The sequence below is a fragment of the Puma concolor genome, chromosome A2 (genome assembly GCF_028749965.1).
Source record: "Puma concolor isolate L17-30 chromosome A2, mPumCon1.1.hap2, whole genome shotgun sequence".
Taxonomy (NCBI): domain Eukaryota; kingdom Metazoa; phylum Chordata; class Mammalia; order Carnivora; family Felidae; genus Puma; species Puma concolor.
Genome location: NC_141668.1, coordinates 93403097 through 93428779, shown reverse-complemented (window position 1 = coordinate 93428779; position 25683 = coordinate 93403097). Strand labels below are relative to the sequence as shown.

Below are 25683 nucleotides of genomic sequence, written 5' to 3'. Positions count from 1 at the left end.
GTCTTTTATACCTGACAGCACTTACCAATTTAGACACATTTTAAGTGCTCAGTAGCCTCACCTGGCTAGTAGCTCCCATGCCGGAAAGAACAAGTCTAGTGAAATAATGCGTGGGTGGGTGCATTAGAGAATTTTGTGACTGAGGGCAAGCCCTTCATCTGACCAATTGGGGAAGGTAACCCTCTTATCTTTTCCATCCATGGCTTCCTAACTGGAGTTTTCTGCTTCTATCAAAATACAGTGTCCACGTGGAGAAAGGCAATTGGGAAGTTAGCACTGGCAGGTGTTGTCCAACATGTCTTTAGACTGGCTTTCTCAAAGCCCTGTGAAGTTGATGCCGATAGCCTAGATTTTCTCTTCAAAGGATCATTATTGACATCACCTTCAGGCCTTCCACACTCGATCAATTCCTTCTCTAAAGTCTGTTCAAGCCGCCATGATTATGGGCCAAATGTTGAACAAGGGGGGGCTTTCACGCCATCCGAAGCTTCCCCTTAGTCCAGCTTTTCCTCTTACCCACACTCCGATAGCTCCTCTTTCCTCCTGAGAACATGTAACAGTCTTCCTATATTCTGCCCACTACAGTCGACCAAGAATCAGAACTTTATTACAATGCAACTGTAAAGGCTGCTAAGTGGAACCATTGCACTTGGCAATTGGGAATTTGTATCTCCTGAAAACAAAAACAAAAATAAGAAACCCTGTGCTAAAGGACTCAAACACCCACTGTGGACTTGCAGGGTTTTTGTGGAAGCAAGTAGAAAGAACCCTTTGCTTTCCAAAATGTTTCCAAAATGACATTGTATATCAGGGGTCAGCAAACTACAGACCTGGGGCTAAATGTAGCCCACTGCCTTTTTGCCCACATTTTTAACTGGTTGAAAAAAAAATCAGAGGAGAAATGTACTTCACGACTAGTGAAAATTATATGAAACTGCAATGTTTGTATTCATAGATAGTTTTAGTGGGACACAGCCATGCTCATTCATTTGCGTACCGTCTATATCTGCTTTCAGCTACAACAGCAGGGCTGAGCATTTGCAGTAGAGTCCGGATCACCCACGAAGCCTAAAATATTAACCATCTATCCTTTTACAGAAAAAGTGTGCCAAATGCTGATATAGGTGGTTGCCTACATTGTCTCTTTATAGGTATGCATTGTGCGTCTAAAACACTTTTCTGTGAGCTACAGAACAGGTCCATATTAGTCGCAGAATCGTAATTTCATGCCTGTTTTGCAGACGCTTAGGGAATCTGTTAATTGAATAAAGTATGTGAAAATCTGAATTGTCCATTAAAGACTCCCACAATAACTAGACTGCCTTCCCATTATGTGTAGGATGTTTCTACTTAAGGGTGACAGCAGTCTTCTACTGGTCAGCCAAATTAGTATCAAAGATTATAATAGGGGCGCCTGGGTGGCTCAGTCGGTTAAGCGTCCAAGATCAGCTGAGGTCATGATCTCGCAGTTTGTGGGTTCGAGCCCTGCGTTGGGCTGTGTGCTGACAGCTCAGAGCCTGGAGCCTGCTTCGGATTCTGTGTCTCCCTCTCTCTCTTCTCTGCCCCTCCCCCACCCGTGCTCTGTCTCTCAAAAGTGAATAAACATTGACAAAAAATTTTTTAGTTAAAAAAAAGATTATAATGATGCTGCTTGGGACTCCCTCTCTTGCTTCCCCCTTCCCTCCCTCCCTCCCTCTTTTCCTCTCTCCTTTCCTTCCTTCCTTTCTTTCCAGTCTCACTTTTCCATCACTCAAGAAGGGGAGTGACCACTTTTCCACCTGGTAAAGATGTCCCTGTAGACTCAGGGGTCTCATTTTGCACTGTCTGTAAGAATTGGAAAGAACTGACCGAAAAGCAAAGTGCTAACAAAGTGGTTTAACCGGTCACTGAGTAACATTTTCTCACAGTACGAACTGAGGTCCACTTCATCCTGAACATAGACTAACACGGCTAATTTGAGAACAAGGTGTAGCTTGAGCCACAGGAGCATGTCTGTTCACAGGGCAAGTGCTAAACCAAGTGAGTATGTAAACGGGATTGGCAGGCATGTAAAAAACATATGTGCTCACAATAAATATATAATTGTCATTTATGGAACACCTACTGGGTGGCAGGAACTCTGCTAAGTGCTTTATGTAGCTTACCTCCTTTTACCTTAACAACCAATCTATGAAGTAGATACTATTGTTTTCTCTGAATAACAGACGAAGAAGCCAAAATTTAGAGGTGTTAACCTGCCCAGAGGTACACAAGTAATGGGTAGCGGACCCAGGATCCAATCTGGGTTTGTCCATGTCTTGGGGTAAACTTACCAGGTGTATGGCTGTACCTTTTCCCCCCACATACATATTTTCATGTTGTATTCTTTTCTCTCAGATGTATACAATCTTCCATCCAGAGCACCCAAGGCATATCCAGGACTGGTAGGACTATGAGTTTGGGATTATTATAACAGGAATGCAGAGAGAGCGAGAACGTGCATGCACACGAGACAGAGAGAGAGAGAGAGAGAATATTCAGCTTCTAACATCCAAAATCAGATTTTCAATTCCTTAGCAAGACAACAGGTTTGAAAGTCGGGTTTTGTCAATAGAGAAAAGGATTTTTCTAAATTCTCCTAGGTCCTCCTTCACCACATCAAGAACCATGACTGGAGGACTTGATCACAGACTTTCACGAAGGAGAGGTCTCTATAGAGAGAAGCCTGCTCTTTCTCCTCTCAATGGTCTATGGAGAGAAGAGTGGAATCAGAGAGGCAGGGAGACACATGCGTCCCAATCTTCCTTCTGTGTGTTAATGTCCTTGAGAGAATAGTAGTAGAAGATAAGGTGAAGAGAAAGCCTAAATTTGAGGGGCTTCTGCTCTGCTTTCTGCCAAGGACTCTGGGAAGGAACCACCTCACGAACTGCCCTGCACCAACGTGGAGGCAGCCATGTTGGAGTAAATTCAGAATGTAGCATGGTTAGGCAGGAGGAGGGCCTCCCTTCAGTTCTCCTAAGGACTTCTGCTCCCATGTGGGATATTTGGGGTCGGAGGGCAGGAGTGTGTGACAGGAACATGAGTTTAGAGTCTGGTTGAGGACTTTGCCAACAGCGATCATGTCCATCGTGTCCTCAGGTCGACTACAGACCAAGGTGGGGGGCACCTGGGTGGCTCAGTCAGTTCAGCATCCGGCTTAGGCTCAGGTCATGATCTGGCAGTTCGTGGGTTCGAGCCCCGCGTTGGGCTCTGTGCTGACAGCTCAGAGTCTGGAGCCTGCTTCGGATTCTGTGTCTCCCTCTCTCTCTGCCCCTCCCCAACTCGAATTCTGTCTTTCTCTCCTTCAAAAATAAATTAAAACATTAAAAAAGCAAAAAGACCAAGATGGGGGTGAGGTGTTCGTGAAGAGAAGGGGGACTTAACCAAACCAATGAGAACACCACCGTCCCACTTCAGCCGCAGACACCCACAGAATACCTAGGGGCCGGTCCAATCACCCTCAGCCAAGGCCAGTCCAGGATGTGGTTCTGAGGCTCTTACAGTCCTCCACCACAGAGGCTCCAATCACACTCCTCCCACCCTTTCCCCAAAACACTTAGCACTTTCTGAAAGAGGGGGCCAGAAGCTGACAAACTTGAGCACGGTCCCAAAAGAAACAGAATATTTAACTCCAAAGAGACTGTTCACATTGTTGACTTCAATTATCCTATTTAAGCAGAGTAAAATATAACTCTTCCCCCACTAACAAATACCATGGGGCAGGGGAGTTCTAAAGGATATCATACAGGTATTAGATTAAAAACACTAGTATTTTCTCAGTCAAAATCTGAGCACAGTGTGAGAACATCGGTCCTATCCCAAAGCCTCTGCCGTAAACTCTCGCACTCTACTCCTGGCCTTTCGTTAACGGTTGAGCTTCGGTCAAAATCTTAGGAAAGTCAAGCGTTTGAACACTCCTCAAGCATGTTTCTTTTTTTCATTTTTTATTTATTTTTTAATGTTCGTTTATTTTTGAGAGAGAGATGGAGTGTGAACGGGGGGAGGGGCAGAGAGAGAGAGGGAGACACAGAATCCGAAGCAGGCTCCTGGCTCTGAGCTGTCACCACAGAAGCCCCACGCGGGGCTCAAACCCATGAACCGCAAGATCATGACCTGAGCCTAGGTTGGCCACTCAACCGACTGAGCCACCCAGGCGCCCCTCCTCAAGCATATTTCTGAGCTGACGTGGTGGCAGAGGGTATATCCCCATATTACAATAAATAATAATACCTTTCTCATTCAGTGGCTGTGAGAATTAACTGAGGACTTAGAACAGCCTGACAAGAAATGCTGTGTGTTTACAATCATCATTATTACTATTTTGTACAGTAACTATTGTTGGCTGATGCCCCGGCATCCGTAGGTCCCTTTCTCCGACGATGTAGCAGCCATACAGTGTAAGTGGGATCGAGCCCAACCCCAGCTCCGGGCTTGGGCCCTGAGTACTGAATCAGAGTCATCCCTCCCCTTGTCCCAGTGATTGGTACAAGAGTGGGCAGAGATCCTAAGTTTGGTTCAATCAGAGTGAAAGCTGGAGCATCTATTTGATGTTTGGGGAGGAAAGCCCTCTCTTTCTTTTGTAGAGCGTAGGGAGTGGATTTGTGACCTGAAATTGCAACAGTCAATTTTGGTACTATGTGATTTAGGGTGTATTAACGGTTCTCAGATTTCCTGATCTAAGATCGTTTTGAATCCTTAAAAATTATTGAAAACCAGGGGCGCCTGGGTGGCGCAGTCGGTTAAGCGTCCAACTTCAGCCAGGTCACGATCTCGCGGTCCGCGAGTTCGAGCCCCGCATCGGGCTCTGGGCTGATGGCTCAGAGCCTGGAGCCTGTTTCCGATTCTGTGTCTCCCTCTCTCTCTGCCCCTTCCCCGTTCATGCTCTGTCTCTCTCTGTCCCAAAAAATAAATAATAAAACGTTGAAAAAAAAAAAATTAAAAAAAAAAAAATTATTGAAAACCAGAAATAGCTTTCATTTATGCAGGTTATATTTATCAGTATTTACTGTACTAGAAATTAAAACTGAGAATTTAAAAACTATTAACTCATTTAAAATGAAAACAAAGAGGGGCGCCTGGGTGGCGCAGTCGGTTAAGCGTCCGACTTCAGCCAGGTCACGATCTCACGGTCCGTGAGTTCGAGCCCCGCGTCGGGCTCTGGGCTGATGGCTCAGAGCCTGGAGCCTGTTTCCGATTCTGTGTCTCCCTCTCTCTCTGCCCCTCCCCCATTCATGCTCTGTCTCTCTCTGTCCCAAAAATAAATAAACGTTGAAAAAAAAAAATTTTAAAATGAAAACAAAGAGACCTCCCATATGTTAATATAAAGAAGTATTTTAAATGAAAAATAACTAAAATTTCCCAAACAAAACAAAAATTAGTGAGAGAAGCGGTATTGTTTTTTATATTTTTGCAAACTTCTTAATATCTAGCTTAGTAAAAGACAACAGGATTCTCATGTTTGATGTGCTCAAGCTGTTGTGATAAATAAATAAAATCACGAATGAAAGAGGAGAGATCACAGCCAACACTGCAGAAATACAAACAATAATGAGAGAATATTATGAGCAATTATATGCCAATAAAATGGGCAAGCTGGAAGCAATGGACAAATTCCTAGAAACATATAAACTACCAAAACTGAAACAGGAAAAAATAGGAAAATTTGAACAGACACATAACCAGCAAAGAAACGGAATCAGGAATCAAAAATCTCCCAACGGGGCACCTGGATGGCTCAGTCAGGTGAGTGTCCAACTTCAGCTCAGGTCATGATCTCAGGGTTCGTGGGTTCAAGCCCTGCATCGGGCTCTGAGCTGACAGTGCGGAGCCTGGAACCTGCTTTGGATTCTGTGTCTCCCTCTCTGTCTCTGTTTCCCCCACTCATGTTCTGTTGCTGTCTCTCAAAAGTAAATATATTTTTTAAAAAACTTGTTTTAAATCTCCCAACAAACAAAAGTCCAGGGCCAGATGGCTTCCCAGGGGAATTCTACAGACATTTAAAGAGGAGTTAATACCTATTCTTCTCAAACTGTTCAAAAAATGGAAGGACAACTGCAAACTCCTTCTACAAGGCCAGTCACCTTGATTCCAAAACCAGACAAAGATCCCACTAAAAAGGAGAATTATAGGCCAATATCCCTGGTGAACATGGAAGCAAAAATTCTCAATAAGACACCAGCAAATTGAATCCAAACATACATTAAAAGAATTATTCACCACGATCAAGTGAGATTTACTCCTGGGCTGCAGGGACCATTCAATATTCACAAACTAATCACCATGATACACCACGTTAATAAAAGAAAGGATAAGAATCATATAATCCTGCCAATAGATGCAGAAAAACCAGTTGACAAAATAGAGCATCCATTTTTGATTAAAAACCCTCAACAAAGTAGGGATACATGGAACATACCTCAACACCAGAAAGGCCATATATGAAAGACCCACAGCTAATACCATCCTCAATGGGGAAAAGCTTTTCCTCTATGGTTAGGAATAAGACAGGGTTGTCCTCTCTCACCATTACATTTAACATAGTACTGGAAGTCTTAGCCTCAGCAATCAGACAACAAAAAGAGATAAAAGGCATCCAGTTCGGCAAGGAAGAAGTCAAACTTTCACTATTTGCAGACTACACGATACTTCATGTAGAAAACCCAAAAGACTCCACCAAAAAATTTCTAGAACTAATACATCAATTCGGCAAAGTTGCAGAATATAAAATCAATATACAGAAATCTGTTGCATTTCTATACACCAAAAATTAAGTCACAGAAAAAGAAATCAAGGAATCAATCCCACTTGCAAATGCACCAAACACAATGAGATATGTAGGAATAAACCTACAAGAAAAGTGAAAGATCTGTAGTCTGAAAACTATAGAACGTTTATGAAAGAACTTGAAGAGGACACAAAGAAATGGAAAAACATTCCATGCTCATGGATTGGAAGAAAAAACACTGTTAAAATGTCTATATTACCCAAAGCAATCTACACATTTAATACAATCTCTATCAAAACACCACCAGCATTATTCACAAAGCTAGAACAAACAATCCTAAAACCTGTATGGAACCACAAAGGACCCCAGATAGTCAAAGCAACCCAAAGCTGGAGGCATCACAATTCCAGATTTCTAACTATATTACAAAGCTGTAGTCATCAAGACAGTCTGGTACTGGCACAAAAACAGACACATAGATCAACGGAACAGAACAGAAAATGCAGAAATGGACCCACAACTATATGGTCAACTAATCTTTGACAAAGCAGGAAAGAATATCCAATGGAAAAAAGTCTCTTTAATAAATGGTGTTGGGAAAACTGGACAACAACATGCCGAAGAATGAACTTGGACCACTTTCTTACACCATACACAAAAATAAACTCAAAATGCATGAAAGACTTAAATGTGAGACAGGAAACCATCAAAATCCTAGAGGGGAATGCAGGCAGCAACTTCTTTGACCTCAGCCAGAGCACCTTCTTACTAGACACATCACTGGAGGCAAGGGAAACAAAAGCAAAAATGAACTATTGGGACTTCATCAAGATAAAAATCTTCTGCACAGCAAAGGAAACAAACAACAAAACTAAAAGGTAGCCTATGGAATGGGAGAAGAGAGTTGCAAATAACATATCTTATAAATGGTTAATATTCAAAATCTATAAAGAACTTATGAAACTCAACACCCAAAAAACAAATAATCCAGTAAAGAAATGGGCAAAAGACATGAATAGACACTTCTCCAGAGAAGACATCCAGATGGCCAACCGACACATGAGGAAATGCTCAACATCACTCAGTATCAGGGAAATACAAATCAAAACCATGATGAGATACCGCCTCACATCTGTCAGAATGACTAAAATTAGCAACACAAGAAGACACAGGTGTTGGCGAGGATGTGGAGAAAGGGGAACCCTCTTGCGCTGTTGGTGGGAAAGCAAACTGGTGCAGCCGCTCTGGAGAACAGTATGGAAGTTCCTCAAAAAGTTAAAAATAGAACTACCCTATGATTCAGCAACTGCACTAGTAGGTATTTGCCGAAAGGATACAAAAATACAGCTTCAAAGGAGTACATGCACCCTGATGTTTATAGCAGCATTACAATAATAGCCAAAATATGGAGAGAGTCCAAATGTCCATCCATAAAGAAGATGTGACATATATACAATGGAATATTACTCAATCATTGAAATGAATGAAATCTTGCAACAACATGGATGGAGTTACAGTGTATTATGCCACGCAAAATACGTCAGTTAGAGAAAGACAAACACCATATCTTTTCATCCATATGTGGAATTTAACAAACAAAACAGATGAACATATGGGAAGGGGGATAAAAGAGAGAGGAAAAGAAACCATAAGAGACGCTTAAAGATGGAGAACAAAGTGAGGGCTATGGGTGGATGGGAGGTGGGCTAGATGCGTGATGAGTATTAAGGAGGCACTTGTCATGAGCACCAGGTGTTGTATGTAAGTGATGAATCACTGAATTCTACTCCTGAAACCAATACTGCATTGTTTGTTAACCAGCATTTAAATAAAAATTTAAAAACAGCAAAGCAGCATCATTAGCTGCTTCTCTGACTCAGCTGTCCTGTCTCCACTTTATAAGGTCCCTGTGATGACACTGGGCCACCCAGATAATCCAAAGTAAACTCCCATCTCAAGATCCTTAATCACATTTGCAAAGTCCCTTTTGCATTTCAAGTAACATGTTCACTGGTTCCAAGAATTAGAATGTGGATATCTTTAAGGGACCATTATTCAGCTTACAACCGTATTATTATAATAATAGACTTGACTTCAGGGATCTACTAAAAGGGTCTCAGAGACCCCAAGGGTCCTTCTTGGCTGTTCTACAGAGATTCAAACTTGTTTAAACAAAATAGGAGTATTTTCTCCCCTATTTTACAGTTGAGGCATAAGTAATTCAAGGCTGGCATGGTGGGTTCCACAGGGTCAGGGATTCAGAATCGTTTCCTCTTATTCCACCTTAATCTGTAGGATTCAAGGTGGTTTGTCTTCAAAAGTGTTGCCTTCATCTACATGATTCAGGATGACTCATTGCCACATCCAAAATCCAATGAGAAGAAGAAAAAGGTGGAAGGAGGACTCTATCTCTAAAAGTCAGGCTTAAAAACTGTTTCCAACCCTTCTGCCCTTACCTGGTTGGCCAGATCTGATCATGTGGTTACACCAGCTGCAAAGGCACTTGGAAAGATAGCTGGGCCATCAGGGATCCAGCTAAAAACACCACTGGAATTGAATAGTCTCTACATCCATTCTCCCAAGGAAAATCCAACCTGATGATGGAAATTACCAACGACAGCAGAGCCAAGAAATTCTCAAAGAAATGAAACCAGACCAAACTTTACCTGAAGCCTACCTCTGAGCTTTTCAATAGCATGAGCCATTACTTTTTCTTTAAGTTGAAACCTATCTGATTTGGGGGTTTATTTTGGGGTTATTTGCAGCCAAAAGCTATCTACTGCAGTAACAATATAGTATTTTCCCAACAAAAAAGTGGGAACCCAGAGTTTTACAAGTTCATATGCACTAAAGGGACAGTGACACAGATGATTTAAAATTGGAATCATTGCAAAAAATTGGGAGTGGGGTGGAGAATGGCCATTAGTTTTATTACTAATTTTAGTTGTGACAAAGCCTCCTTATTAGCTGAAAACCCAACAGTAAAAAGACTTTTTTGAGAAGCCTTGAGAAGTATGGATTCAAGAGTCTAACTTCTTTACCTGGACAAGCTGTAAGACTGTAATAGAAGATGATATTGTTCAACACAAAATCAAAGATATCTTATGGGGGCTGGCAGAGAGTCTTTAGGGTGTCAGAAACCTTGGCTCTTCTACCTTGTTCTACTTCCTTAGAGCTGTTGCCTATATCCACATGGTCCAAAATAACTCACCACCACATCTGAAATCTTCTCAGCAAGAAAAATAGAAGCAAAATCATTCCCTGGCCCTGTAAGGGCCATGAATTTTAATCAAGGAAATTCATGTATCACTAATCCTTTAGATTTTCCTAGAAGAGGAAGGAGAAGGAGAAGAAGAAAATGAAGAAGAGGAAGAAGAAGAAGAAGAAGAAGAAGAAGAAGAAGAAGAAGAAGGGGAAGGGGAAGAAGGGGAGGAGGAAGAGGAGGAGGAAGAGGAGAAGAGGAAGGAAGGCAATCATTTATATAATTTCATTTGAATTTTAAACAATATTTTTTCCTAATGCTGTAAAATAAGCTGGATGGATGGATGGATGGATGGATGGATGATAAAAGACAAATCGCAGCAAACTTGTTAGAAAATTACATCAAGAGCAAGAAGATGCTGATTTTTGTTGCAAGAACTGGAGATTTTGCAATGCACACCCTGAAACTCACAATAGATATGGGAATGTCCAATTCATACTCTTGGGTGTCAAACTTTTCCCTTTATAAACACAGGGGGGAAATATCTAAGAACTTGAATATGAGGAAATGAGTTACCTCAAACTACCAGGAAAGAAAGGATAAAGACAAAAATGAATATCTGCAGACAGGAAAGGGTTAACCAAGGGGTCTTAGCCTTAATTGCTGAGTCTGGTCTCACCAAATACCTTAATATCAAGAAGAGGGACTAGATGGTCAAAAGTTTATTTATGACAACATTGTTTCGAAGAGTGAAAGACAAGCCAATGGGACTTAACACAATTTGAAGATTTTTCAGGGCTCTATAAATGTTTGAAGTAGAAGATAACATTTGGGGGCTGATAACTCACTTAAATTAAATGTAAGGTAATGAACTTTGAGCTAACGATTATGTCTCTAAAGATAATAGCCTGTCCTCTGATCTTGGCTGCCTTTCCTTGCTAGGTTAGCTTCCATCATAGAGTGTGGCAGTAAAAAAAATCTTTTTTAGTTTATTTATTTATTTAGAGAAAAAGAGAGAGAGCACAAGCAAGGGAGGGGCAGAGAGAGAGGGAGAGAGAGAGAGAATCCCAAGCGGGCTCCACTCTCTGCACAGAGCCCAGATGCAGGGCTCGATCCCACCAACCGTGAGATCATGACCTGAGCTGAAATCAAGAGTTGGACGCTCAAACACTCAACCGACTGAACCACCCAGGCGCCCCACGATAAAATATTTTTTAATGTTTATTGGCACAAAAGAGAAAAGTCGATGGGCATCCTGTTTTTAATTTTTTTGGAGATAGAGCAAAACAGCACTAACTGTAAAAGTCAATTATTAATTAGCATTAGTGAATTTGTCAAGAAAACTCCTCCCTTTCCAATAAAGGGAGTCAATTTTTCTTCCCTTTCATACCCAAGTGCCCATGATTTATATGTTCTTTCCCTCTATTTCTACAATTTCTATTCCATGGTAAAGAATGCAATAAAGCTGGCTATACTTGCCTATTCAATCTCTTCATAATGAATTCAACAAATATCCAGTGATTATCAATAGTAATAACACTAGGACAAACAGTTCTTAAAATTACAATGGGTTGCATTCCTCAAAAAGTTCTAATAAATCAAAAGATTGTCAATCAAATCTGATTTCCTCATAGGAGCAATGCTTCAGTAGCAGAGTTATGTTTGTTTGTAACCAAATGCCTGATGCTATCTATCTATACATATATTTTTAGAAATGACCACAGCATTCACATCTGATCAATTCTAAATTATATGCCTGTGTACTATTCAATAATACACTTTTCAATACACTTTTTTTTTTAATTTTTTTTTTCAACGGTTTTTATTTATTTTTGGGACAGAGAGAGACAGAGCATGAACGGGGGAGGGGCAGAGAGAGAGGGAGACACAGAATCGGAAACAGGCTCCAGGCTCCGAGCCATCAGCCCAGAGCCTGACGCGGGGCTCGAACTCACGGACCGCGAGATCGTGACCTGGCTGAAGTCGGACACTTAACCGACTGCGCCACCCAGGCGCCCCTCAATACACTTTTCAATGTGTACATAAATCAATGGCCAACGCAGTCCAAAAAACAAACTGTACAGATGATGTTTATTTGAGAGGGCCTATGAAGAATTTTGTCAAGATGATCAGTGAGGCTCGGAGGGCACTGTTGAGCACTCCTAGGAATGGTTGTGCCTGGGGCTCAGGAGACAGATGGTTCCTGGGAAATGATCTATGTCAAGTGAGGGGAGGCGAGCCCACCGCTCTGCCTCACACACTAGCAGAGGGGGAGGAGGGGAAGAAGAAAGAAGACAGAACCCGAGGGCATAAGTACCTGAGTACACCGGATGGTATCTGCTTTTACCCAGCCGTGGTTGGTTCTTCTGGGAAACTCCTATACAAGGCTTATCTGCTTTGCTTATTTTAGCCACTATTTGCTTCCAGTTCTTCTGTTCGGCATTTGCAGAGGTAGCAATGTCTACCTGTCCTATGAGCACATCCAGAGGAAAAATACAATTTTTGTCTTGCACCCACCAAATCCTTTAAAAATCTTCAAAGGTCAGTGCTATTTAAACAGATACAGAAGGTAAAAGATTATTGTAATTTATCTTCTTATCTAAATCTATTGATATAATGGAAATTTCTATGCTCTCTCTTGATTAGCTTTGTTGAAAAACACAGTTGAAGTGGTGGAAGGGGACGTTCATTTTTATTCTGTGTATTTCCATACGATGTAACTCTCTTTCTCTATTTTTGTTTTTACAATGTGCATGCGTAACTTGTAAAAGTAGAAAGTGAACATGGAAAGGACAATAGACAAATGGATTGATTTGAGTCAAATTAAGGAAAAGTAGAAAAGAAAATGAAATACTTTGATAGAGAGAGATCTTGATGCAAATTCTTGAGGACTGAGTAGCAAATTTGGGGCTTCATCCACTTACCTGCTGTTTTTTACTCAAATACTCAATGAGAATTTACAGAAAGGACTCAGGGGTGGGAAGGAAAAGGGCTTGACTGTGGGAAAACTTTGCTTGAGGAGTACCCTGAACTGTGCTAGTATGGACCCATGGTAACAGTAATTTTAGATGTTCTTAGTTTGAGAAGCTGCAGGGTGGCTTAAAGGGAACATTCTTGTAGGCAACTAGAAGAATGAGATTTACACCTGAATGAGTAGAGAGAGAGATAGATGCTGATTTTGGAACCATGACTGTAAAGAGAATGAATTCCTCTAAAAGAGTGAATGTAGAGTTAGAAAAGCAGACGAACAGGGGCACCTGGGTGGCTCAGTCGGTTAAGCATCCGACTTCGGCTCAGGTCATGATCTCATGGTTTGTGAGTTTGAGCCCCGCATCGGGGTCTGTGCTGACAGCTCAGAGCCCGGAGCCTGTTTCGGATTCTGTGTCTCCGTCTCTCTCTGCCCCTCCCTCACTCACACTCTGTCTCTCTGTCTCTCTCTTTCAAAAATAAATAAACATTAAAAAAAAAAAAAAGCGGAGGAACAAAACAAAGCCCAGGCAACCAGAGGTGATGGCCGATAGAAGAACAAGCCAGAAGGTGACTGCTCTCAGAGATAGAAGAATAAAGAGAATTTACGATCATGGACAAAAGGATAAGAATTCCAGAAAATAAGCAAAAAGTGTAACATGTGACATCAGGAACTAAGAAAATGGCCAAAAAGGACCCCTTTGTTTTGGCATAAAATAAAAATAGATCCATTCAGTCTTATGAGTGTCCAGATGTCCGGAGTCTTGGTGACTCTTACCGTTTCTTGTTGGAAACCTTTACTGTTTACTAGAAAATTCTACCATGATGAAGCTGGTGCGAAACCCTGCCAACTCTTTTACAACCCTCCCAGGATGAAGTTGGCTTCCTTCCAAACCGTTAAGGAATGTTGGCAATAACGCCCATTGTTGTACTGGGAGTCCCACCTCTGCAATGAAGATGGGGGATGGGAGGGGAGCCCGGAATGGTGAGGTCAGAAGGTTATAATATTATCTTCAAACATATAAAAGGTAATCCTTCATTCCAATATTGCTATTAAGAAGTCTTATCACATCACCACACATAATAAAACAAACCGGAGTGACAATAAACAATAAAGGAAATGTGACTTAAGCTTGGAATCAGAGTTGTGAGCCCCAGGTGACCGTCTTCAAGTTTGGACAAAATGTACTTCCTGCAAATGTTTCGGCACCACCTCCCACTCCCTCTGTGCACCACGCCCACCCCTGGATTCACCCAGGATGACTTGGCCTCCACGAGGTCACTCTGATCTAAAGACTTCCACCCGACTGTGCTCTATGGGATTGCTTCTCCTCTTCCCAGTGTGCTTTTTTCTAAACCAAGTCTCAAGTTGAAGCAAAATAAAACACATCAAAAGGTTTAATTTGCTTCTTTCTCTTCTTCTTCTTCTTCTTTTTTTTTTTTTTTTTTTTTTTTTTTGAGAGAGAGCATGGGCTCTCTTTTGAGTACATGGGCACATGAGGGCAGGTGCAGAGGAAGAGAGAGAATCTTAAGCAGGCTCCACGCCAAGCTCAAGGCCGATCTCACAACTGTGAGATCGTGAGATCATGACCTGAGCCTAAATCCATCCAGTCGCTTAACCAACTTAGCCACCCGCACACTCTTGATTTGCTTCCGATCGCTGATTGCTGGTTTGTTGGAATCTTTTTTCTCCATTCTGAAATTCGAGTTTCCATCCAGTGCCTGGTTTCGACACTAAGAGGGATTAAAAGAGATTCATATTAAACTGGGAATTATTTTCTTTGATGGATAGGAATCGTTTGGGGGTCTGTCTTTATGAATAAACAAACAAATAACTGTCTTATTGCCTAAATCCTGAAGGAAACAGAGAAAGATGCTCTGCATGGGCAAATTGAATCTGTGAAAAAACACCCTGGGCTCTATTAGAAAAATCAGTAATGACTGAAAGTCAAGACCTAACAGTTAATCTAGGAGAGTTGAAGTTTTCTAGTTCTCTTCCCGACTGAGAGATTTGCCTCCTGGTGTAATTTCTGCCCATTTTGTCAATGACATCTGGGGATGCACCTTCATTTTGCCAGGAAATTTGTTTTCATGTACTCAGCCAAACACTTAAATGGTCAACTCTGAAGAAAAATCAGGTTACTTAAATAGTTATTTAATACAGTTATTAAATGAGTTATTTAAATGAATAAATATTTAAATGAGTCCACTAATCGTTATATACAAACGGATATGTTTGACACGTCAGTGTAGCTGCGATATTAAATCTATTAGTTCTGCTCTATAATTTTCATATTTCTTGGCTTTTGGGAATCTGATGAGAACTATGGCCACTGAAAAATTCACACTTGCACACTCACACACATGTTTTTACGGAGCGCTAATGGGGTTTCTGAATTCTAACCCAGACAGGCATTTCTGTTACATTCAACTCGGGTTTGATTCATGAAAATTTTATCCGGAGGCTCTTCTAATAGAATTCAGTACATTTCGTAGCCCACGCCATGTTGTAGAAGAGGGTGATACCAGGCTACTAAAATAAAAACACCCATCTCGAAAGTGTTATGAGTCATGTGATACCACATCTGGAACAACTTTGTGGATGGAAACTTCGTGGTTTAGAACATGAACATCAAATGTCTTCGACTTCTCTTTTTTTATAAGTGCTCATTTTCTTCTTCAATTAAGCAGATTCTTCCACCATAAATGAAGAATGGGATAAAAAGGATTTATCTCAACTCAAATTTTTAGCTGGTATCAAATTATGATTTTAGTGCAAATTTGAAAGTCTGTTTTCTATTAAAAGAGAGATAGATAACGCTGGTCTTTCATATTCATGCTTTAAATCAATATGCGTATTTATTTGTGTTAGTCACTCAAAAGCCTTTTAGAGCACCGGTGATATTTCCAACACTGTGCCAGGGATAGAAAGATAAATAAATAAGACACATGTTTATTTATTTGTTTATTTATTCCATGTTCAGGAAATGGGAAAATGTTGAAAATCCAAGAGAAGTATTTAATTCAAGGCATCATGTCAATTGTGATGATGAAAAGATTATGAAGAAAAGATTTATTTCCTAGGATATGTGTAAATCAGTAACATTTGTTATGTTAAGGCTCAATAGCTGCTAATTTTTTAAGAGTGCTCCTAAGTTATAATCATACAATGGCATTAAAAATAGTTAGCTAACGTATCCTCCCAAAGCTTTACACCCTTGAAACTTGAGCTAACCTTTTGAGGAATATTTCTTATTTTGTTGTTTGAGGAAAAACATTTTGCTTTAAAAAAAAAAAAAGGAATAAAACAGGCACTCATCTAATGGCTAAAATTGCACAGATCAATAATACGAAATGTTGGTGAAGATGAGGAGTAACTGGAATTGTCATACATGGACGGTGGGAAGTTAAACTGGTAAAACTACTTTTGTAAAACAAGTTGGTAGTTTCACATAAAGTTAATATATTCCTATGCCATGACCCAGCAATGCTTCTAAGTCATTATCCAATAGAAATTAAAACACGTGTCCAAAAAAGACTTGCACAAGAAAGTTTATAATCACCCCAGATTGAAACAACCCAAATGTCCGTCAACAAGAGAATGTACAAACAAATTTTGGTGCATTCATCCAATGGAATACTATTCAACAATTTAAAAATGGGCAGCTAATACGTGTAGCAACATAGGTGAACCTCAAAAATATCACACAGTGAGGGGCACCTGGGTGGCTCGGTCAGTTGAGCGTCTGATTTCAGCTCGGGTCATGATCTCAGGGCTCGTGGGTTCGAGCCCCACGTTGGGCTCTGTGCTGACAGCTCACAGCCTGGAGCCTGCTTGGGATTCTGTGTCTCCCTCTCTCTCTACCCCCTTCCCTGCTTGCACTCTGTCTCTCTCTCTCAAAAATAAATGAACATCAAAAAAAATTTTTTTTAATATTATGCGGTGAGACAGAAGCTACACAGAAAAGAGAACATACTGTATGCCCCATTTACATGAAGTTCTAGAACAGACCAAACTAATCAAAGGCGATAGAAATCAGAACAGAGGTTGCCTCTGGGGGTGGCTGAGATTGACTGAGAAGAGGCATGAAGACATTTTCTGGGGGACTGAAATGTTCCATACTTTGATGGCATGGGTGTTACATGGGATGGCAGACAGAATATGGCACCCAAGGACATCCATATCCTAATGCTCCAAACCTGTGAATATGTTATCTTAAGTGGCACAAAGGACTTTGGGAATATGATTGATGTTAAGGGCCTTGAGATGAGGACACTATTTGAGTGGGCTCAATCTAATCATATGAGCCCTTAAAAGTAGAGAATCTTTCCCACCTATAGTTAGAAAGAGAAAATGTAAGGGCAAAGAAATGTTAACACTGCTGGCTTTGAATATGGAGGAAGGGGTTAAGATCCAAAGTATGTGGAATGTCTGTAGAAACTAGAAAAGGCAAGGAGGTAGATTCTCCTCTAGAGCCCACAGAAAGGAACACAGCTCAATCAACACCTTGATTTTAGTCCAGTGAGTTCTACAGAACTATAAGATAATAAATTTGTGCTGTAAGACAGTAGCTTAAGAAGCTACTAAATTTGTGGTTGTTACAGGATCAATAGAACCTAATACAAGTGGGTATTTGTCAAAACTCACAAAACATACGTTTAAGATTTGTATATTTCGCTGCATGTAAATTACACCTTGAGTGGCTTGAATTGTACCCCCCCCCAAAGATATGTTAAAGTCCTAACTAGGTACTTCAGAATGACCTTATTTGGAAATAGGGCCACTGTCATTAGTAAAAATGAGGTCATACTGAAGTAGGATGGGCCCTGAATCTAAAATGACTAGTCTCCTTATAAAAAGAAGGGAAGACAGAGACACAGTGAGAGCACCAAGCACTGCCAGAGTCAGGAATCAGGACTGCGCAGCTGCCAGACACAGAACACAGGCTTGTGGCCACCCCCAGAAGCTAGGAGGAGGCAAGGAAGGATTCCACCCAGGGTCTCTCAGGGGACCGAGCCCTGTGACACCTTGCTTTTGGATTTCTGGCCTCCGAAACCGTGGGAGAATAAATTTCTATTGTTTCAAGCCACTTAGTTGATGGTACTTTGTTATGATCACCCTAGAAAACTCATACCTCAAATTTTAACACAAAAGAAATCTGCAGTAGGAAAAAGAAATGTTAACAATGTTACAGATGCAGTTGAAGCCCTGTCAGTAGGTCTTCCCCCGGTAAATTTCCTCTACCTGGCCACAAGAGTAACCTCTATCCTTAATTTCTTATCATTCCATTGCTTGCTTTTAGACAGTTGCTATGTATCTCTGAATCGTATGTATTTTTCATGTCTTTTTAGCTTCATACGAACAGAATCATGTTGCACTTACTTCATAATATTTTTCACTCGATTTCTGCTTACCAGATGAATTCGTGTTATGTGCAGCTCTAATACATTAATTTTCATCACTGTATGCAATTTCATTTTATGAACAAAGAATAATTTCTTTATACATCATCTTATAATTGGACACTTAGGATATCCACCCCACCACCATTAAAACATTGCTGCTATGAACATTTCTGAACACTTGGCAACATTTCTGAAGGATATGTACTTGAGAGAACTGCCAAGTCTTAGAATACGTGTGTCCTCAACTGGACAAGACAGTGCCAAACTGCTCTCTGAAGTGATTGCCCCGGTTTATACTCACAACAGCAGTGTAAGAGTTCCTATTGTTCCACATCCTGGTACCCTTGGCATTTTGAGGCATTGCAGGCAAAAGAGATTTACCACGAAGTAAATGGAGCTTAACTTTCAGAGCCCTTCATTTTCCTGGGGCCCTTTAAAGTCCCACAGCTCATTTCGTATTTGTAATTTTGTATTCTTTTTCTTAAAATGAACTCCACAAATTATATAAACTTCAGGCTCCACCAAATCTAGTTCCACCCCTCCGATTGAAAGGTGTGAAATGTACATCACCGTGGTTGTGATTTACTTTTCCAGATCACTGGTGAACATCTTTTCATATATTAACTGGCAGTTCAGGTTCCCCGGAAATTGACAGTTCATATGGAGATTTTGCCTTTTGTCTTGTTGACTCGTAGAAGTTCTTTGTATATGCTGGACATGAATCTTTCTGAAGACTTAACTGGGGCAAATATCTTGTCCAGTCTAACAGCTTGTCTTCACTTTTGTTACAGTGAATTTCATTTTTAATTCATACAGAGTAGGGTTTATTGATACCAAATTCCTTTACGATGTGCACAGTTTTGTGACTTAAGAAAATACGTTATCCCAAGGTTTCGATGGTATTCTTCTTTTTTTTTTTTCTGAAAGTTTAAAAATTTTGCTTTTTACATTTAGGTCTTTCGTCAAAAAGCTTTTTTGTGTGTATGGTGTGAAATTGGGGTCTAAATTGTACTTGTTGTACGTAGATAACCATCCTGGAGCAGTTCACCTCTTCTCTGCTATAATGCAGCCTCCATCGTATATTAAGTTTTAATATATGTTTCTGGCCTTCCATTCTATTCCATTTGTGTCCTATAGCACAACGAGAGAGTGAATTAACAAAGCTTTGTAATACGTCTTTATACCTGACAGAGCGAGTCTTCCCATTTTTTCCTCACCAGAATAGTTTTGACTCTCTCGGCCCTTTTTTGCTTCCATACAAGTTTCAGGACAAGTTCCTCAAGTTCTATGGGGGGAAAACTTTTAGACTGGTATTGCAGTAACATTTAATGTAACAGAGTAATTTGTAATAGGTTAATTTATCTTTGATATTGAGCCTTTGCATTCATGAAGATAGATGGCTGTACATTTTTCTCAAGTTTCCTTTGGTCCCTAGTAATGTTTTGCAATTTTCTCTACAAAAGTCTTATGTGTCTTTGGGTAAAATTTATTCCTACCTGTCCTAATAGCTTTTGTTGCTGTTACCGATGACACCTTTCTTTCTTTACATTTTCTGTTTAGTTATTGTTAGTATGTAGGAATGCTTTTGATTCATCTTTGTTCAACTTGTATCCTGTCACCCTCACCAAACTATTGTTTGTTCCAAAATAAATCATTTTTAGTATGATTCATGGTTCTGAGATTCTATCTTTACATGCACTATTTTCTAATTCTTTTAGCAACCAAACCTAAGAACACAGTTTGATCAATGCACAATAGTTCAAAAGCACTATTATATGCTCTAAATGATGCCATATCTAACTCAATTACACAGTTAGTATCTGGTTGAGCCAAGTTTAAAAATACAGGTTACATTGGGGCGCCTGCGTGGCTCAGTCAGTTGGGCGTCCGACTTCAGCTCAGGTCATGATCGCACAGTTTGTGGGTTCGAGCCCCGCGTCGGGCTCTGTGCTGACAGCTCAGAGCCTGGAGCCTGCCTCAAGTTCCGCGTGTCCCTCTCTCTCTGCCCCACCCCCACTCACATTCTGTCTCTCTCTCAAAAATAAATAAACATTAAAAAGATTTTAAAAAATACAGGTGACATTAATTTAGAACAAACTCTAGTGACTCGTCCAAATTCTTTTGGAATTGTGTTGTGTGGAATATAATTCATCCGTTTAACTGTCATTCCACCAGTTCTGTGATAGGTTTATTCTAGCTACTTATTCACAGTAGTGAATAAGACAGTCCAAGGTCCCTGCTTGTATGGAGCTTTCTTCCTAATGAGGGAGGCAACCATTACAAGAAGTCGCAAAAACATTTATCTTAAAATTATGATGTTAGAAAAGTACAGGAAGCTACGGAAGAATACCACTAGAGTAGCTGCTTTAGATTCCGGGATCAAATGAGCTCTCTCTGAGAAACTGAAGCTAAGTAAAGCCAGAGAGGCAGGAAAGAAGAGCTTTTAAGCAAAGGAAACAATGTCTAGAAGGAGGTGGAAAATTCAGGGGACTAAAAGACGCCACTGTGGCTGGAGTGGAGAAAACAATGGAGAGAGCAGGACCAGATGACGTTGGAGAGGTGAGCAGGGGGGGTATCATGCAAGACTTTGGAGGCCTTTCATCTTAAGGATAATTATTAGCTCCTCGAAGAGTCTAGCAGAAAGAGATCACAACTATGGGTGGCAAAGAGACTTGAGAGGACCGAGAGGAAGCCAGGGCAGCGTGGGGCTCTAGCGAGAGAGGGTGGTGGATCAGGCTAGGGAGACATGTGGAGATGGAAAATGATAGCTCTGTGATACATATTGGAAGTCGATTCATCAGGCCTTGATGATGATAGATTGGCTGGGGGTGGAGAGAGTGCAAGAGAAGAGTGTTTGCAACAGGTTTCTGACGTGAGTTCAGGGGGTGCTCTTTACTGGGAGGGGGAAGATTAGAGATGAAGCGGATTTGGGAGAAAAAAATCAAGTGTTCAGGTTTGGATGTGTCAAGTTTGACATGCCTACGGGGCATCCAAGTGGAGATGATGAGTAGGCAGTTAAATATGTGGGTCTGGAGGGCTGGGGTTAGAAATTTGAAAGTCACTAGGACCTCCCTTCTAGACTGACAGGTCAAATGCCAAGGAGGTAACACTTGCAGAGATTTGTTTTTAACTTACATGTGCACCTCTCTGTGTAAATTTCTGCAAACCAATAAAATTCTCTCTCTCTCACTCTCTCATGCACACACACACACACACACACGCACACAGAGTGCAATGAGTGCTATAATCTCACAAGGAACTTGAGGAAACTGTTGTCACCATCCCTTCTGCTGATCGGAGTCTCAAAGGTCAAGACCACATTGGAGTCTTTCCATTGTTGTAAAAGTTAATGAAAGTTAATTATTAAAGCTGACAGAACGGTAATTTCCCCACTGCCTTACATAACCTACATATAGACATCTCCATACATATGGATGCATTCAGAGCCTATAGACCTAAGTGGATGGACACTTCTGAGAACCTGACAACTTATCTCAGAAATTTTCTGCTGTCGCTGAAGTGACTCACTGAGTGTGTCCCAGGTAGGAACCAAACTTACAATCATTTTACTCCAACTGGTCTGCTATTTCTTGAATACGGTATGTCTTCTGGTCAAAACCTATTTAGAAGTTAGGGTTGCATGAGCAGGAACGAATGATTCCACTAACAATAGGTTTAAAATGTATGCCCAGAGCTCTAGCGTTGTGAAGTAAATATTTGAGCAGACTTTGATTTAACCAAATAAATCGTTGTCTGCATTGTTAAGCTTTAAATAGCCTTTTCAACAATAGTAGAGGTTTTTGCCTTAATTATTCACATAATTCTTTTAACTCCAGACCCAAATCTGACTTTATAGGTAAATCATCTATTCTGAAGTTTGGGAAAGAAAGCAAGCTTTTAGGAACGGTTTTTGTAGGAGATAGAATCAGCTGTTAGAGGTGTTGAGAAAGACCCTTTGGTCCAGAGGTGAGGGATTTATCTGCTAGACACCCCCAGAAAGTCCAAGAAGGGAAGCAGAGGGAGGAGAAAAGGGAATGAAACAAGTAGGAGAGAGAGAGAAAAAAAAGGGAGAGAGAGAGAGAGAGAGAGAAGGAAATTGTCACTGGGAAGTAGTAGAACGCCATATGCCTGAGTAATGAACTGTGCATGGGTACTTATCCTATGGATTACCAGCCCTAATGAGATAAAATTTCTTTCTTTCTTTAAAATGCCAAGAAAAGGTAACCCAACAGGCTTTAAATATGCAAGTGAGAGACTAAGTATTAAGTCACATGACTAAATAATTCTCTTTTCCCAAGTGAAATTGTCATCCAGAGAAACAATGTAGTGAAAGTTAGCCACAAAAAGATGGCCCCTATTGAGAATTTAGGAGACAACTACTTGATTTCAGAAACAAGTCTTTTACAGCGAGTAAATACATACCTAGCCTCTTCCATCTGGATAAATAAATGAGTATGTACATAAATTAACCAATGTATCAGTATCTACTAAATAGCTCGTATTCAACCAAGACACAAAACGGTTCACAAAGTGAGAATGGCCCGTATTTTGTGCATGTGATACTGAGAGTAGAGACATGGGGGAGGGGCTCTAGGCTCAAGGTCCCCACCTGGAACTCTGTTCTCTGGCCTTGTCTCTCTTCGGAGTTAGGGCAATTGGGCGCCCCACGGCAACATGGCAGCAGGGGGTGTGTTTCTGAGAGAATCACTCACAAGTCCTGGCTTCTTGTCCTGGCTCTGTCACTTACTAGCTGTGAGACTTGGGAAAGTCAGGTATCTCCTCAGATCTCAATTTCTCCACCTGTGAATTGGCAATAACAATGTCTACCTTCTGTGCCTACTTCTTAGGATAAATATTCAAGGGCAAAAAGTAAAAGTGCTTGGAAAAACTAAAGCCTTTATAGAAAGTGCAGGGATCCTCTTCATTCTTCTCTCACCTACTGGGTCTGAAACTCCTTGCTATGGCATATTTTAACATTTCTCTAACAACTTAGTTGTATGGCCAACCAAGAAGTTCTTCTGTTTCAGTTTTTGGGTTGCTATCCTTTGAATATGATTTGCTCACATCCTGTTGCTTTCCCATCATCTCTCCCGAACTTATCTGTTCTTTCAGGTTTAACTCAAGACCCACAGTTCCTTCATGAAACCTTCCTCAATTCCAACCCACATTCATGGCCCTTCTTCTTACAACTTGTTATCCGTGCCAATCATTCTGGGCATTCCCCCTGTAAATGCATATAAACTTTGGAGTTTACCATTACCGTCATTTACCATTTCTTTATCTTTTGTCCCCAGTCTAGTTTATGTAAACAAACCTTTTGGGGCAATTACTCTATGTTATAATCTATGCAAAGGGAAAAAATGAGTAAGATTTAGGCCCTGCCGCCGGGAAAATGAGGCTAACTAGGGAGAGAAACTTGTAAACAAATCATGACCGTGTAGTACACTATGGTAGAGCAATACATATGAAGTATGTACAAGAAGGAAATGATTAACTCTTTCTCAGGGATTCCATGAAGGCCTTTCCACATCTTCTTATCTTACACAACTACGTTAGGGACAGAGTTCCTGACAAACAATAGGCCGATAAATGCTCGCTGAGGGAAGTGAAGGGACGAATCAATGTTCAGGGACAGCTGACTATTTTTAAAGGATGAGTAGGAATTCACGAGGGGTTGGAAGAGAAGAACACACATAAAAGAAACAACATGCATGAAGGCACGGAAGGTATGGTAAATATGGGAGGAGGAGGAGAAGTTGAGAACCCAGTGAGATAGGCCAGAGCCAATACGTAAAGGGCCTTGCACGCCATGCTATGAAGCTTAGATCGGCGCGTGCTTTCAAATATGTTAACATAAAACCAGTGAGAATGGACAACTGGTCACTCTGGATAAATGCAAAGCAGACATGAAGTCATAGAAAAGTTGGTAGCACTAGCGTTTTCAGACAGGTTCTGGTAGACTTTTGTTAAACCCAATTTACAACTTGTTTACCCAGTCAATATAAACTCTGTCGTGAGGCCATTAACGATGCAATTAAAGCTAAGAAGTGTGTTGACAACAGCCCTACTTGCAATCCTGGCGACAGCCCTACAGGGAAGGTAATGGCGTCCTCTTCCACCACTAGGTAAACAGAAGCTCGGAGGGCTTGCCCCTAGCAACAGGGTTAAGCAGCGGCGAAGCCAGGTGTATTTAGCTGCCAAATCTCACTGTCTCCTACTGCACCTCCTAACTGCCTTGGGTTTGACTTCATTTTCAGCAGGATGGCCAATAATAATTGTGACTAAAAATGATTGTTAATAATAATAATAATGTTTAGTGCCTGAACTAATATGAAGCTAAAGTTAGGTTCCTAGAAGATGTTAAAAGGCCACTGTAGGGGTGGCTGGCTGGCTTAGTCGGGAAAGCATGGGACTCTTGACCTTGGGGTCACGAGTTTGAGCCCCGTGTTGGGTGTAGAGATTACTTAAACAAATAAACTTTAAAAAATAAAAATATAAAAACCGAAAGACCACTATAAATTAAGTAAGTCACAGAAACAAATTTCTTGAGTCAGCAATGCAAGACTCACTATGAGTGAGCAAGAGGTGTATGAATTATCCATATTATTTTGGCAAAAAACAAAAAACAAAAAACCAAAATTCCAAAATCTTTTCTTTTGGGCATCTTGCCTTGCTTGGGACTCTCTGGGGAAACTGCTCCACATCCTTGGTACCCTCACCATGATCCATCACCCCTAATTGCTTTCTATGTCACTTTATCTCCTCTCTGCAGGGAAAAACTCTGGCCTCAAAAACAATCTGGAAGTGTCTGTGAGATGCTGATAGCTTTCGAAAGATCATCACTAAGACATAGGGGAAAACAGGAGTGTTTTTCACGTTCTAAGTGATAATGGACCCATCTGTTTCTCCTAATGAAATAGTTCTAGATTCAGATTTATAATATAGCTTAATTAATTACCCTGCCGTGTTTCAAAAGTGACTGAAACACACAGGAGTCACAGCATTTAACCAGAAATTATTGCCTGCCCCAGCCCACGACCCCTTCTGACCTCTCCTCTCAGCACGGATCCGCCCTCCCACCCACCACCCCCAGCCCAGTTACTCCTAATCACCATCTGGCCTTCTCCAGTTCCAGTGCCACCCTCTCCCTGCTTCCATCTGGTTTGACACCAGCCAGAATGGGGGGCTTTAGGTACCCTTGATTTCTGGTTCGTCTTCAGCTGTAGATTGCAGCTCCTCCTAAGTTGCTCACTGAATCAATTATTCTGCCTGTTCTTCTATATCTCCCTCCTCCCATAAGTATAGCTCTCAAGACACCACTGTATTTCCCATTGTCCAAGGGGCACAGTCGGTTGAGCATCCGACT

General features: G+C 41.0%; 1 protein-coding gene across 1 annotated transcript in view; it reads left to right on the top strand.

Moving 5' to 3' along the window:
• Positions 1-12133: 12133 nt before the first annotated feature.
• Positions 12134-25683, top strand: part of SLC26A3 (solute carrier family 26 member 3) — a 46021-nt gene continuing 32471 nt past the window's right edge. The window contains exon 1 of the mRNA XM_025929671.2: positions 12134-12485. The gene's annotated coding sequence lies outside the window, so the exon portion shown is untranslated. The remainder of the gene's footprint in view (positions 12486-25683) is intronic.